The sequence below is a fragment of the Delphinus delphis genome, chromosome 10 (genome assembly GCF_949987515.2).
Source record: "Delphinus delphis chromosome 10, mDelDel1.2, whole genome shotgun sequence".
Taxonomy (NCBI): domain Eukaryota; kingdom Metazoa; phylum Chordata; class Mammalia; order Artiodactyla; family Delphinidae; genus Delphinus; species Delphinus delphis.
In genome coordinates, this window is record NC_082692.2 from 39065018 (window position 1) to 39080467 (window position 15450).

At 44.2% G+C, this 15450-nt stretch overlaps 1 protein-coding gene and 1 non-coding gene across 2 annotated transcripts in view; both read right to left on the reverse strand.

The window, feature by feature from the left end:
• PPARD (peroxisome proliferator activated receptor delta) overlaps nt 1-15450 on the reverse strand; it is a 77148-nt gene that overhangs the window by 41689 nt on the left and 20009 nt on the right. The window lies entirely within an intron of this gene.
• Nucleotides 15232-15338, reverse strand: LOC132433031 (U6 spliceosomal RNA). Its single transcript, XR_009521071.1, has one exon. It is a non-coding gene; the product is annotated as a U6 spliceosomal RNA (small nuclear RNA).

A 15450-nucleotide genomic window follows, 5' to 3' on the forward strand; every position in this document is an offset into this window, starting at 1 on the left:
TTGACTGGTCCTAATAACTAGCAGATGGGAGGTGCTAAATTAATGCTGAAATGGTGGCGGACCTTGCAAATTGTTTATACAATTATCTACTCTCTTCTTCTCCCTTAGTTACAAAATCCCAATTTTATTTCAGTTGGCAATGTGTCCATCTAAAAGACTTCTCAGCCTCCCTTGCAGCTATGGGAGGCAAATGAAGGGAAGTGGGAGCTATTAGGTGGGACCTCCAGCAAAGCTCCTTAAGGGGGAGACAGTTAGCATATGTCCTTTTAATCTTCTCCCCACATCTTCCTGGAAACTTGACATGATGGCTGGAGCTCCAGCAGCCATCTTAGACCATATGCAACCCCGGGGTTGGAAGCCATGCACTAAGAATGGCAAAGCAGAGACACCATACCTAGATTGTCTTCCTCAGGTTTCTTTTAAAAACCTAACAGAGAATAAACTTCTAGTGGTTTAAGCCACTGCTATTTCTTGTCTCTGCTTACTGGCTGCCAAATGTAACTCCTAATGAATTAATGAATAAACCAATTAAACTTGGTTTTCTTAAATTACTCACTGCTGACTTGCAGTTCAAAGGCCAGTCACCACCTCTAACCTCTGGTCCTTGTAATATAATGATAATTTTCCATTAATTATGGACATCAGGAAGATGGAAGGACAAAAGCAATACAAGGAAGAGGTAGTACAAGGTGGGGAAGTAGAGGATGAAGATGATGAGCGATGGCAGCAGGAGAGGAAGCGGGAAAATGAGGGGCAGACAAGAGAGGGGACGTGGGGGGAAGGCAGGGTAGGAAGAGAGGGCAAAGGGTGCTGGAGGAAAGGAAAGGGGAAGATGAGGGGCAGGTGTAAACCATGGAGAGATGATGGGGAAAGAAGGGAAAGGGAATGGAGTTCAAGTGTCCTCTGGCAACAGTCACTATTTAGAGAGCACTCACTGTGGGCTGGGCACAGTGCCATATTCTGTACCATTCTCTCTAATCCTCATCCTCCTGATGTAAGTATTATCATGCCCATTTTACAAATGAGGATGGGACTTCCCTGGTGGTCCCGTGGTTAAGAATCTGCCTTCCAATGCAGGGAATGTGGGTTCGATCCCTGGTCGGGGAACTAAGATCCCACTTGCCGCACAGCAATTAAGCCCACGCACCACAACTAAAGAGCCCACGTGCTGCAACTACAGAGCCCACACACTCTGGAGCCCACACCACAACTAGAGAGAAGCCCGCGCGCTGCAAGGAAAGAGCCCCTGTGCTGCAAGTAAGACCCGACGCAGCCATAAATAAATAAATAAATAAATAAATAATGAGGTGGGACTTCCCTGGTGGCGCGGTGGTTAAGAATCCGCCTGCCAATGCAGGGGACACGGACTTGAGCCCTGGTCTGGGAAGATGCCACATGCCATGGAGCAACTAAGCCTGTGCACCACAACTACTGAGCCTGTGCTCTAGAGCCTACAAGCCCCAACTACTGAGCCCGTGTGCCTAGGGTCCATGCTCCGCAACAAGAAAAACAACCGCAATGAGAAGCCCGTGCACCGCAACGAAGAGAAGCCCTAGCTCACCACAACTAGAGGAAGTCCGCGCACAGCAACGAAGACCCAATGCAGCCAAAAATAAATAAATAAATAAATAAATAAAAAATTGAGGTAACTGTGGTTCTGACATATTAAATAACCTCCCCTGAGTCACAAAAAATGGAAGAGGCAGAAGACTTATTTGAAGTAGCCTTGGGGCGGGGGGGGACATCATCCTCCCTTCTCTCTTTATCCTGCTGCCTGGAATGTGGGTGTGATAGCTGGATCCATGGCAGCCATTTTGGACAATAAGAACAACAGCCATACCCTAAGAATGACAAAGCAGGGAAGTGGAAGGAACTTGGGTCCTTTACAACCTAGTGGAGCTTCCACAACTGCCTGAGACTAAAGATCACCTAAGTCACTTGGAGTCCCCATCCATAAATCCATCCATAACTGTTTCAGATCTCACTTTGCTCAATTTTCCTCTGATCTTCAATAGCAGATTCCAAAACCCACTCCCAGAGAGCCTGATTTAGCAATCACTCTTCTAGAAAAATGGCATCAGACTAGAAAAGGCAAAGAAATGATCCAAGAGCCCACAGGAAAAATCTTGATGCCTCAAAAGCAGCAAGCTGGTGATCTGCCCCTAGAAGACGAGACCTTGGAGATCAGCAAGTGACACTGTAAACCTGTCATTATTTAAAGACATGGAAGAGAGAAGGAGGTTTTTTTTCCCCCACTTATTTATTTTTTTAATATTTTTAAAAATAAATTTATTTATTTATTTATGGCTGTATTGGGTCTTCGTTGCTGCGCATGGGCTTTCTCTAGTTGTGGCGAGTGGGGCTACCCTTTGTTGTGGTGCGTGGGCTTCTCACTGCGGTGGCTTCCCTTGTTGGGAAACACGGGCTCTAGGTGCATGGGCTTCAGTAGTTGTGGCTTGCGGCTCTAGAGTGCACACTCAGTTGTGGTGCATGGGCTTAGTTGTTCTGCAGCATGTGGGATCTTCCCGGACCCGGGCTCGAACCCATGTCCCCTGCCTTGGCAGGGGGATTCTTAACCACTGCGCCATCAGAGAAGTCCAGGAGGGGTTCTTAAAGACACGCTTGGGGCCATCCTCAGTAACAAAAAAAGGTGGTCCTAACAATCTGGAACCAGTCTTTAACGGTGCTCACAAACCATCCAAGACAAAAATAAACCGATGGTCAAACCTCAGAAAAAGAAGAGCTCCTTTTGAGCAAAAGCACCAGGCTGTCAAAGGGGCACATCTGCACACAGCGGCATCACACGGAATTACTGTCTTGGGCAACAGGCTGCAGCTTCCTGTGCGCTAGGAATTCTCTCCAACTAGACGGCAAGCTCTCCTCTCTGAGGAGAGGGACTGTGGCATTACTATTTTGGTATCTTCAGCAGTAGCACCCGGCACAGTAGTGAACACCCAGAGTCGTCAGGAAAGAACTATTGGGAACCGTGTGTACTGGCCCAAGTTGTCCACCACCCCAGGCCCTGTGCCCACCTCTGAGTTGAAATGAGTCCTGAAATCCCAGCCAAGGGGACTGAAAGTCAGTGCTGTCATTGTTCACCACTCCCACCAGACTACTGTCTGACGGACACCCTCTGGGGATCTTCAAAGATCAACTTCCCTTCTCTTCTGAGACTATTCCTGTGATAGAATCCCAAGAGTCCAGAGAATTCAGGTAGAGCTGAGGAGGGATGGCACAGGCTGTTTAGCTCTGCCCAGGCCTATCCAATCTGCCTCTTTTGGCTGCTGAAATCTCAGTGGGGCAGAAACCTTAACTGCGCAGGCGTGGGCGTGGGGTGACACTTAGCTCTGAACAGCTGGCTACTGAACTTTCACACCCTGGTCTCCTTCGAGGCCCCCGGCATGTAGAATCATCTACTCTGAGAGCAACTGTCCCTTTCAGAAATGCAGCCTTATTCTAAAATTATAGGCTCTCAGGGTCCACTAGGGATTATAATTAGTTTGTATTCCTCTGCCTGGCACTCAGAGAAGCTGAGTTTGGGGATGGAAAGTGGGACATGCATTCTTAAGGCCGGAAACTACTTTAATTTGCAGGCTTTAGTGGCTTTTTCTGGCCACTGGCTTGCTTTAAGTCTCTGGCACCCTCACCTAGACTGAGAATTGCTACCTTGTGTCCCAGCCACATTTCCATCAACTTGGCACAAAACGTGCCAAAAAAAAAATCTTTCCTGCTCTCTTTCCCTGCATCTGGGTCTCATACCACTCCCAAGCCCTTGCCTCTACTCAACCAGAGAAATTCAATGCAATTCAACTCAACAGGCCACACTGAGCAGCCACCAAGTGACAGGGAGAATGCCAGGAGCTTCAAGCACCAAGAAAAACAAGGCCCTGTTCTCAGGGGTCCCGGCATCTGGGAAGGAAAGGAAACGTAAACAAACAATGACCTACCGAGTGATAATTACTATAGAAAGAGACACCAAGCACAGAAAGAGCAAAAGCCATTCTGTCGAGAGGAATTAAGGAAGGCAGTCAAGGGCACTTCCTGGGAGGAACAAGCATGTGCAAAGGTGCAGAAGCCTGAGGGTGTGGCCTCCTGGAGACAGCAGCCATGGACGGAACTAACAGGGATTAGGTTTACTATATGCCAGATGCTGCCACTTTACAGAGGAGAAAACTGAGGCACAGAGAGGATAAGTACCTTGTCTAAGATCACAGGTTATGAAAGGATGAAGACAGGTTCCAAACCGAACAGCTGGACTCTAAAACTTGAGCTTTTAAACATTACAGTTTGCGGTGTACAAATAGTTCAGTTTGCTGAAGTGTAAAATTTGAAAGCTAAGTTTACGCAGGAGAGGTAGATGGGGGCTGGATCGCAAAGGGCTGCATACACTATACTAAGGATTTGGACTTGAACTTTCAGCAATATAATGGACTGAATTAATGTGAAAGAGCTTCCCCTTCCCACTATGGTCACAGTCATAGATATACTAGATAAGATAAATGATATCCTTAAACATACAGCCAAATTTGAAAGAAAAATACCCCATGTGCCAGAAATGACAAGAAAAAGGGAAACATGAACAATAAGTGGGACTGACACCAGAATGACCTGTGGACTTTTGAACCCACACATGAAGTAGTTATAATGTCTGGCTGTGGCTTTGAGCCCAGATATCAACATGAACCTCAAAGGGCTGCCCAGTACAGAAAAGCAATAAGGAGCTGGCCATTTCTCCAAGGCTCTGTGGAAGGGTGAAAGTCACCCATAAGAAACTTAACTACTAAGCTAGCCCCACCCATGGATACGAATCTGATTTTACACTGAGAGTGGTGAAGGGGTGCCAAACTGAGAAGTGAACATAAAAACTGAGCCAGGACCTTTAACCCTACGGCCCCACCAGATGCAAACTGTTCTTAGGGATACTTTCACACCCCAGGACACAAAAGTTGCCCATGACAGTCCTTCCTGAAGATGAGCTCACAACCCAAAGTTACAAACCACACAGAAATAAACCACCAAGAGGGACAGCATCAGACACAAAAAGGGAGGAAGCATCCCAAGAATCAGGAATAATAAAATAATGTGAAAGGGCTAACAAAATGAGAAGATTCAGATGGTTAAAGAGATAAAGCAGCACAGAAAAAACATATAAGAGACCTGGATGGTAGAATGGTCAACAGATGTCTAAGAGGAATTCCGGGAGGCTAGAGTACAAAAAATGGGAGGGAACCAAAGAGAATGACTGAGAATTTCCCAAAATTTAAAAGAGAATTAAATATAAGATGTTAATATTAGGGAGCGCTGGGTAAAGGTGTACAGAAACTCTCTAAATCTAAATTTATCTAAAATTATTCCAAAATACAAAAAAAAAAAAAATTTTAAGTGAGTCTCTCGATAGAAGTAGCACACCAAATCCTGAGGAAGAAAAAGAAAAACAAGTCCACGCTTACTTTCGAATGGTTCTAAACAAAAGTATATAGCGATAAAGAGAGAAATGCATTAAATGCAAGTAAAAAGAATACAGATGTTCACTATATTATTTTCATGTTTTCTCCAAAGTAAAAAGATGGGGGGTAAGAAGAGAAAATGTAGGAGTAAGAACAGAAATAAGGTGTATAATTTTCAGACCAGTAACGAGAATAAAGAAAACTCAGTCAATCTAACAGAAGGCAGGAAAGGAGAAAAACAGGCAAAAAAGGAAAGCATATGGAAAGGACTCAAAAACATAATATATTTAAGTCAAACCCCAAAATGTAAATAAATTAAACTCATTTAAGACAGATTTTCAGATCTGACTTAAAATTTTAAACCCAGCCACGTTCTGTTTATGAAAGAAACTCCTAAAATGTGATGACACAGAAAGGTTGAAAATATGAGGCAAATAACAACCACAAGCTGGGGTAGCACTAGTGTCATCAGACTTTAAGGCAAAAAGCAGTAAAGATATTAAGGAAGAAGAATTGACAAGATCTGGTGACTGATTAAAAGAGACATGAAGGGTGCCCATCAGGTGACCAGGGGGGTGGGGATGCTCCCATTAAGGTGGGGACTGTGGGAAGAGCAGGTCTGGCAGAGAAGGGGCAGGAGCCCCCAGACGCTCACACTCAGGCAGGGGAAAGAGGAAGAGGAACCAGGGCAGCAAAGGCACAGTCAGAGAGGAAGGGAGAAAAGAGATGTTTCATCTCCCAGAGGGCAGGGCCAATCTCCTGCTGCATCTTTCCAGAGTCTAATAAGGTACTAGGCACAAAGCAGGCACTTGGTAATAACAGTAATAGTAATAATAAAACAAACAAGTATGTGAGGGCCCAAACACGAGAGATCTCTGAGATGCAAGGAAAGAAGTTACGGCATCTGTAACACTTGTGATCTCCACAGTGACAAGAGGCAGCATCTTCTTGAGAGGGATAGGGGTGAGTGGAAGAAGGCTTGGACCAAACTCCAAGGAGAATGTGACACGAAAACCATGAGAGATGAATAAAAGGATAACCAGCCAGCTGCTGTTGGAGAGTCTTAACTGACTCCACACAGGGATACAGCTCTGCTACGTAAAAGCTCTGCCTTGGCCATCCAGCTCTTCCTTCAAATCCCAAGTGTACAATCCACAGACTTATCCAAAAAACAGGCAGACGCCACAACTCATCTTTGGAGAAAAGAACTGCTGTGAAACCAGAGCCAAGAGTCTGCCACCATGACCTGGGGAGACCTACACCACGTCCCTGGTCACTGTCTTGGGCAGGTCCTCCCAGACAGGAACTGTGTGGACAGGAGCAGGGACTGTGGCCAGTGGTGACTCAGGCAGCGTTTACCAGCTGCGTGGGTGCCCACCACCTTCAGAGGGTTGAGCTGATTGCGTTGGGCTTCCTGGAAGCATTTCTTCATTTCTACTTCTGAAGACATGCAACTTCGAGAGTGACATCTCTCTTGATGACGTCAGAAGGCATGTAAATCAGCAGCTGGAACCAACGTCTTTTTTTTTTTTTAATTTATTTATTTTATTTTTGGCTGCACTGTGTCTTTGTTGCTCTGTGCAGGCTTTCTCTAGTTGTGGTGAGCAGGGACTACTGTTCGTTGTGGTGCGCGGGCTTCTCATTGCGGTGCGCGGGCTTCTCATTGTCGTGGCTTCTTTTGTTGCGGAGCACGGGCTCTTAGGTGTGCGGGCTTCAGTAATTGTGGCATGCGGGCTCAGTAGTTGTGGCTCGCGGGCTTTAGAGCGCAGGCTCAGTAGTTGTGGCACACGGGCTTAGTTGCTCCGCCGCATGTGGGATCTTCCCGGACCAGGGCTTGAACCCGTGTCCCCTGCATTGGCAGGCGGATTCTTAACCACTGTGCCACCAGGGAAGCCCGAACCAATGTCTTCTTACACACACTTGACCAACCCAACTTTACTCACTCCCCAACACCTCCACACGTGACAGGGCAAGTGGCCATAGAATGCCACGTGGCCTAAGGGAGACAGGAAATGATGCAATACCACGGGGCCACAGTGAGGACTGAGGAGGTCAGAGCTCCCAGACACCACCGTCTCACCCAACACGCAAGACCCTGGTGGCCCAAGGAAAGGGAAATGTGAGCATTGACTCCAAACTAACTGGTTCCAAGGTCAGAGAGTGTTACATTTCAGAAGACCACGGGACTTCCTTTATACGTTAACTCAGATTCAAGGGAACCGAGAGTCAGAAACTCTCACATACTGCTGAGACAGGGTAAATTAGTGTAACTTTCTGGAATTTGGCAAAATTTATCAGTATGCTTACATTTTGATTCATTCAAAATTACACACATACACATACACACACACACTCTCTCTCTCTCTCTCTCACCCTCGCTCTTGCTCTCTCTTTTAAAACCAAACATGGGGACTTCCCTGGTGGTGCAGTGGTTAAGAATCTGCCTGCCAATGCAGGGGACATGGGTTTGTTCCCTGGTCCAGGAAGATACCACATGCCATGCAGCAACTAAGCCCGTGAGCCACAACTACTGAAGCCCGCACGCCTAGAGCCCGTGCTCTGCAACAAGAGAAGCCACTGCAATGAGAAGCCCGCGCACCGCAACGGAGAGTAGCCCCCGCTCGCCGCAACTAGAGAAAGTCCACACGAAGCAATGAAGACCCAATGCAGCTAAAAATAAGTAAATAAAATAATTTTTTTTAAAAATGCAAAAGAGCATCCTTTGGGCAGATGCAGTCAGAAACCTGGAGGCTTTCAGGAGTCACTTCCTGGTTGTGAGGTGTGAGGCCCTCAGGACCGTCATTCTCAGGCCCCACTTGAACTCTGATCAGTGACTTCAAGGGCACCTTTCTGAGAAGTCAGTGGTTCTCCAACCAGGCTGCCCCCTCAGGTCAATGGGGAGCTTTAAAACGCAGATTCCTGGAGTTCATTCTTGGAAATTCTAATTCGAGAGGCCTGAGACAAGGCCCAGGAAACTACCTTTCTTCCAAAATTCCCTGGTGAATCTGCCAGCTGAGTCTTGCCTGGGAATCACTGGACTAGACACCACTTGGGACAACTGGTAATGGGGCCCGTCTGCACATCTGGCTGCAGCACTGCAGGGATCCCACAGGCCAGCACTAAGTGCAGAAGGGGAAATTCCAGGCGTGTTCAGCAATCAGTGCCAAAGAGCCTGGGGGACAGCCAGCTGATTCTCCCAGACAAAGCCAATTTTGGAAGGTTCTCTCAGGCATGGTGATCCTGGAGGCTAACGTGTGAAAAAGAGGTGACTAGTGCAACTGCTGCTCTGGGAGGCCAAAATAAAAATTAGTTCCCTTACAACAACACACGTGAGCCAGCAAGCTCTACAGGCCCCAAGGAGTCGGAAGCAGAAAGGAATGCAGGGTGGTGTGGCAGAAAGAGCCCTGGGTCTGAGTCACACAGCTGTGAGTTCGAATCCCTGCTCTGCATCACTGGCCCTTAGTGGGTTAAAGATGGCTGCCCTTGCTACTCCTCCCTCCTTGAATCAGGGCTGGTCCAGGGACTGCTTTGACCAGCAGAATGTGGCAGAGGCCCCACTCAGACTGCTGAGGGAACACGAAAACACAGTGTTCAAACAAAGAACCTCCTCACAGAACCCTCTGACCAAGAAGCTCCCACTTTTAGAGCGCTTTTTGGCCAAAAGCACATCTTCATACACGAAGTCTGGGAACTATTTATGATCCCCTATAACCAGGAAGGACCCTGCCAACAAGCACCCAGTGTTCCAGGATGACTCACCTTCCCCCACCACAGCAGCGACCCACTGGCCTCTCTTCTTTCCTGTTACAGTGTCATCTTTGTCCTGGCCACCTAGGTTCAAAAAATCAACCTCTCAGACTCCTCCGTCTCCCTTCAGCACCCAGGGAAGGGCCAAGGCTTTGTCTCCACAGTCATCCCCACCTTTCCACTCACGCTGCCACCCAAAGGCACGGTCCTAAAGGCCAGGCAGACCTGAGTGCCACTTTGCAACTTACTAGTTGTGCACCATACACGACTTTCTTAACCTCTCAGAGGCTTAGTTTTCTCAGCTGCAAACAATATACATCAGTAATACCTTCTTTTTGTGGTCGTTTCTAAGACAGAAGAGTTGAGAAAACACAGCCAAAGTACATGGTACAGAGAAGGTGCTCCATGTGTAGCAACTGTTACTAAAGGCCAGAAACTTTTCAGTTCGGTTAGTACAGACCTCTCCTAATCTAAGTCTCTGCCTGTGTATCACTCTCCATTTTAACCCGTCTGGTATAATCCTAGCAGATTAACTGTCCTAGGTAACGCCTATCACATTATTCTCCTGCTCAAAGGCCTTCTGTGGCTCCCATGTTCTCACATCAATCCCAACCTCCCAGCCGAGCATGTAAGATTACCTACATTAATGGCTCCACCCCACCTCCAGCCGGCTCCAAGTCAATCCCATCCTCACTGCAACTTGCTATTGGAGGCAGCCTTCTAAAACGGCTCGCAAAACACCTGCCTCCTAATATTCAGGCCCTTGTGTAACTGCCTCCTGACCCACAGACACTGCCAGATCATAAATGTTGTTTTACGCCACTAAGTTTTGGGGTCATTTGTTATGAAGCAATAGATAAACAATACTCTTGATTTCCCCAATCACATCTGAGCTGCTGCTCTCTTACTCACACTTGTGCTTCCTACACCATCTCAGCCTGCTGCAATTCTGCCCAGCCTGCGAGGCCCACCCCAGATGCCAAATGCTCACCCTGAGCCTTTCTTAAGGCTCCATTAACCAGCCTCCTCTGAAAGCCTTTATCTCCTTCCCTCCTGGCAGTTCCCACACACATCTCCGCCAGCCACGGCATCTGTCGCATTGCATCCATATCAATCTGTTTGTTATATCTGTGTGCAAAATGATACATGTGAAGGTTATTCACTCAGCAAAAGACTGGGAATCACCTGTATGCCCATCAATAAATAGGGGGGTGGTACACACATAAAAGAGAGGAGGGAGCAGTGAAAAAGAATGAGGAAGCTCCAGGCGCACTGGATGCCAGATGGACAAGACACACTACAAGAAGCGAGAGGCAGACCAGTGAGCACAGCAGATAGTCATCTGCCTGGAAAGTAATAATGTCATAACAGAAAAGAGGTACATGCTCATAAATGAGAGTGGCTAATGGGGCTGCCCCCACCGGGGGCTGGGCGGCTGAGAGGTGGGGGAGGGAAAGAGGGAATACCTCTGAATTTTGTAGCACGTCAAGAATTCTCAATTCAAAAATAAGCAGCTCCTAAGGAAAAGCTTCCCTCCTAAGATCAGGAACAAGACAAGGATGTCCACTTTCACCACTTCTATTCAATGCTGTACTGGAGATTCTAGCCAGGGCAATTAGGTGAGAAAAAGAAATACAAGTTATCTGATTGGAAAGGAAAAAGTAAAACTATCTCTATTAGCAGAAGTCACGGTCTTATACACAGAAAATCCTAAGAAATCCACTAAAAAAAAAACCTGTTAGAACTAATAAATAAGTTCAGCAAGGTTGAAGTATACACGATGAATATATAAAATTTAATCATATTTCTACACACTAGTGATGAAGCAATAAGTCCAAAAGTCCAAAGTCTGTCTAATAAGAGTCCTAGAAGCAGAGAATAGAGACAATGAAGGAAAACAAATAGAAGATTTCCTGGAGATTCCAAGACTTGTCTTTAGCAATTAAGGGCTCCGCAGAAATTAAGGAAAGAAGACAAATATCTAGATATATCCTGGTGATATATCTGAACTCCAAGAATAAAGAATATTCTTACATCTTTTAGAGAAGAAAAAACAGATTACTTACAAAGGACTTAGATTCCAACTAACTTCATTATTCATACTGAAACATGGAACAGTAACCTCAAAATTCTGATTCTGTATTCAACCGAGCTATCAACCAAGAGGGAGGGCGTGGGTACCTTTGTACACTGCTTGTGGGAATGTAACATGGCGCAGCCACTATGGAAAACAGTACGGTGGCTCCTTAAAAAATTAAAAACAGAATTATCATACAACCTAGCAATTCTACTTCTGGGTATGTACCCAAAAGAACTGAACAAGGGGACGTGAACAGATATTTGTACATCCATGTTTATAGTAGTACATTCACAAAAGCCAAAAGGGGAAAGCAACAGATGAATGAATCATCAACAGATGAATGGATTAACAAGATGTGGTATATACACACAATGGAATATTATTCAGCCTTAAAAAGGAACGAAATTCTGACACACGCTACAACATGGGTGAACACTGAAGACATTATATGTGACATAAGCGAGTCACAAAAGGACAAATACTGTATGATTCCACTCCTATGATGGATTTAGAGTAGTCAAATTCATAGAGGCAGAAGGTAGAATGGTGGCTGTCAGAAGCCTGGCGGGGGGTGGGGAATGGAGAATTATTAATTAGGGTACAGAATTTCTTTTTTTCCCTTTTTTTTGTGATTTCAATATTTATTACAATATAGAAATCAAGACAGTGTGGTGCTGGCAAAGAACAGATTACATATATCAATGTAACAATGTAAGAAGTCCTGAAATAGACCAATACTAACATAGTCAACAGTTCTTTTGGGAAAGAAGCAAAGTCAATTCAATGGACAAAAGTCTTTTCAACAAATGGTGCCTGGAACTATATACATACATATATATATATATATATGTATACACACACACACACACACACACACACACATACATACATACATATATGTATACATATAAACATATAAAAGCCTAGACCTTATGCAAAAGTTAACTTAAAATGTAACATAAACTTAAATATAAAACAGGAGAAAATCACCATCTCCTGGGGTGAGGTGACGAGATTTTAAATATAATATCAAGAGCACAATCCATGAAAATAATCTGATGAACTAGACTTTACTAAATTAAAAAAACTTCTGCTCTGTAAAAGGCTCAGTTAAGAGAATGAAAAGGTAGGCCACAGACTGGTAGAAACATCTGCAAAATACGTATCTAAGGATTCATATCAAAAATACACAAAAAATATTTAAAACTGAACAATAATAAAATATATAAGCCACTTGAAAAACGAGCGTAAGATCTGAACAGACCAAAGATTTACGTATGCCAAATAATCATACGAGAAAATGCTCAACATCACTTGTCATCAGGGAACTGCAAACCAAGACAACAGCAAGATACTACTAAACATATATTTAGAATGTCTAAAACACAAAACATTAACAGCCAAATGCTGGTGAGATGTGGAACAACAGGAACTCTTACTCCTTTCTGGTAAAAATGCAGATGATACAGCCACTTAGGAAGACAGCCTGTCAGTTTCTCACAAAATTAAAAATCGTCTTATCATATGATCCACAGTCATGTGTCTATCTAAGTTTACCTAGACTTGAAAACTTATGTCCAGAAAAAAACCTTCTTGTGAATGTTCATTGCAGCTCCATTCACAACGGCCCAAAACAGGAAGCAACCAAGATATCCTTAAGAAGTAAATGGATACACAAAATGTGGCACATACGCACAAAAGAATATTGTTCAGTAATTTTTTAAAAATGAGCTGTCAGCCAGGAAGAGACATGGAAGAATCTTAAATGCATATTGCTAAGTTAAGGAATTTCCTCCGCAAAGGCTACACATTGTATGATTCCAATTATATGACATTCTGAAAAAGGCAAAACTAGGAACGGGGGGTGGGGGGTGTTGAATAATTGAAGCACAAGGGAATTTTTAAGGTAATGGAACTAAATGTATGAAACTATAACTCTGGATCCATGGCATTATGCCTTTTTTAAACCCCATTTAAATGTACAACACAAAGAGTAAACCTTAATGTATAATTTCTTTTAAATGGCCATATGGGAATCCCAGGATTAAAGACAGAATATGATAGAAGAATCAGTTGTGTACAACAAATATATTGAACCACTTCACTGAAGTGGTTAAACGTATAAGGAACTGACCTAAGTAACTTTATTATTTTTTTGTTATTTTTTTAACATCTTTATTGGAGTATAATTGCTTTACAATGTTGTGTTAGTTTCTGCTGTGTAATAAAGTGAATCAGCTATACGTATACACATATCCCCATATCCCCTCCCTCTTGCATCTCCCCACCCTCCCTATCCCACCCCTCTAGGTGGTCACAAAGCACCAAGCTGATCTCCCTGTGCTACGTGGCTACTTCCCATTAGCTATCTACTTTACATTTGGTAGAGTATATATGTCAATGCCACTCTCTCACTTCCTCCCAGCTTACCCTTCCCCCTCCCTGTGTCCTCAAGTCCATTCTCTGCGTCTTTATTCCTGTCCTGCCCCTAGGTTCTTCAGAACCATTTTTTTTTTTACATTCCATATATATGCGTTAGCATACGGTATTTGTTTTTCTCTTTCTGACTTACTTCACTCTGTATGACAGACTCTAGGTCCCTCCACCTCACTACAAATAACTCAATTTCGTTTCTTTTTAAGGCTGAGTAATATTCCATTGTATATATGTGCCACGTCTTCTTCATCCATTCATCTGTCAATGGACACTTAGGTTGCTTCTATGTCCCTGCCACCGTAAATAGTGCTGCAATGAACACTGTGGTACATGACTCTTTCTGAATTATAGTTTTCTCAGGGTATATGCCCAGTAGTGGGATTGCTGGGTCATGTGGTAGTTTTTTTTTAGATTTTTAAGGAACCTCTACACTGTTCTCCATAGTGGCCACATCAATTTACATTCCCACCAACAGTACAAGAGGGTTCCCTTTTCTCCACACCCTCTCTAGCTTTTATTGTTTGCAGATTTTTTGATGATGGCCATTCTGACCAGTGTGAGGTGTGACACCTCATTGTAGTTTTGATTTGCATCTCTCCAATGATCAGTAATGTCGAGCATCCCCTCATGTGTTTGCTGGCAATCTGTATATCTTCTTTGGAGAAATGTCTATCCAGGTCCCCTGCCCATCTTTGGATTGGGTTGTTTGTTTTTTTGATATTGAGCTGCATGAGCTGCTTGTATATTTTGGAGACCAATCCCCTGCCAGTTGCTTCATTTTCAAATATTTTCTCCCATTCTGAGGGCTGTCTTCTTGTCTTGTTTATGGTTTCCTTTGCTGTGCAAAAGCTTTTAAGTTTCATTAGGTCCCATTTGTTTATTTTTGTTTTTATTTCCATTTCTCTAGGAGGTGGGTCAAAAAGGATCTTGCTGTGATTTATGTCATAGAGTGTTCTGCCTATGCTTTCCTCTAAGAGTTTTATAGTGTCTGGCCTTACATTTAGGTCTTTAATCAATTTCCAGTTTATGTTTGGGTATGGTGTTAGGGAGTGTGCTAATTTCATTCTTTTGCATACAGCTGTCCAATTTTCCCAGCACCACTTATTCAAGAGGCTGTCCTTCCTCCATTGTATATTCTTATCTCCTTTACCAAAGGTAAAGTGACCACATGTGTGTGGGTCCATCTCTGGGCTTTCTATCCCGTTCCATTGATCTATATTTCTGCCCTTGTGCCAGCACCACACTGTCTTGACTACTGTAGCTTTGTAGTATAGTCTGAAGTCAGGGAGCCTGATTCCTCCAGCTCCGTTTTTCTTTCTCAAGATTGCTTTGGCTATTTGGGTCTTTTGTGTTTCCATACAAATTCTGAAATTTTTTGTTCTAGTTCTGTGAAAAATGCCATTGGGAGTTTGATAAGGATTGCATTGAATCTGTAGATTGCTTTGGGTAGTAGAGTCATTTTCACAATGTTGATTCTTCCAATCCAAGAACATGGTAATATCTCTCCATTTGTATCATCTTAAAAATATGGAACGCTTCATGGATTTGCGTGTCATCCTTGCGCAGGAGCCATGCTAATCTTCTCTGTATCATTCCAATTTTAGTGTATGTGCTGCCGAAGCAAGCATGGGTACGGTTTCATTTTTGCAAGATGGTCTTTTTTTTTCTTTTCTCTTCTTTTTTTTGGCTGCACCACGCAGCTTGCAGGATCTTAGTTCCCCAACCAGGGACTGAACCCGG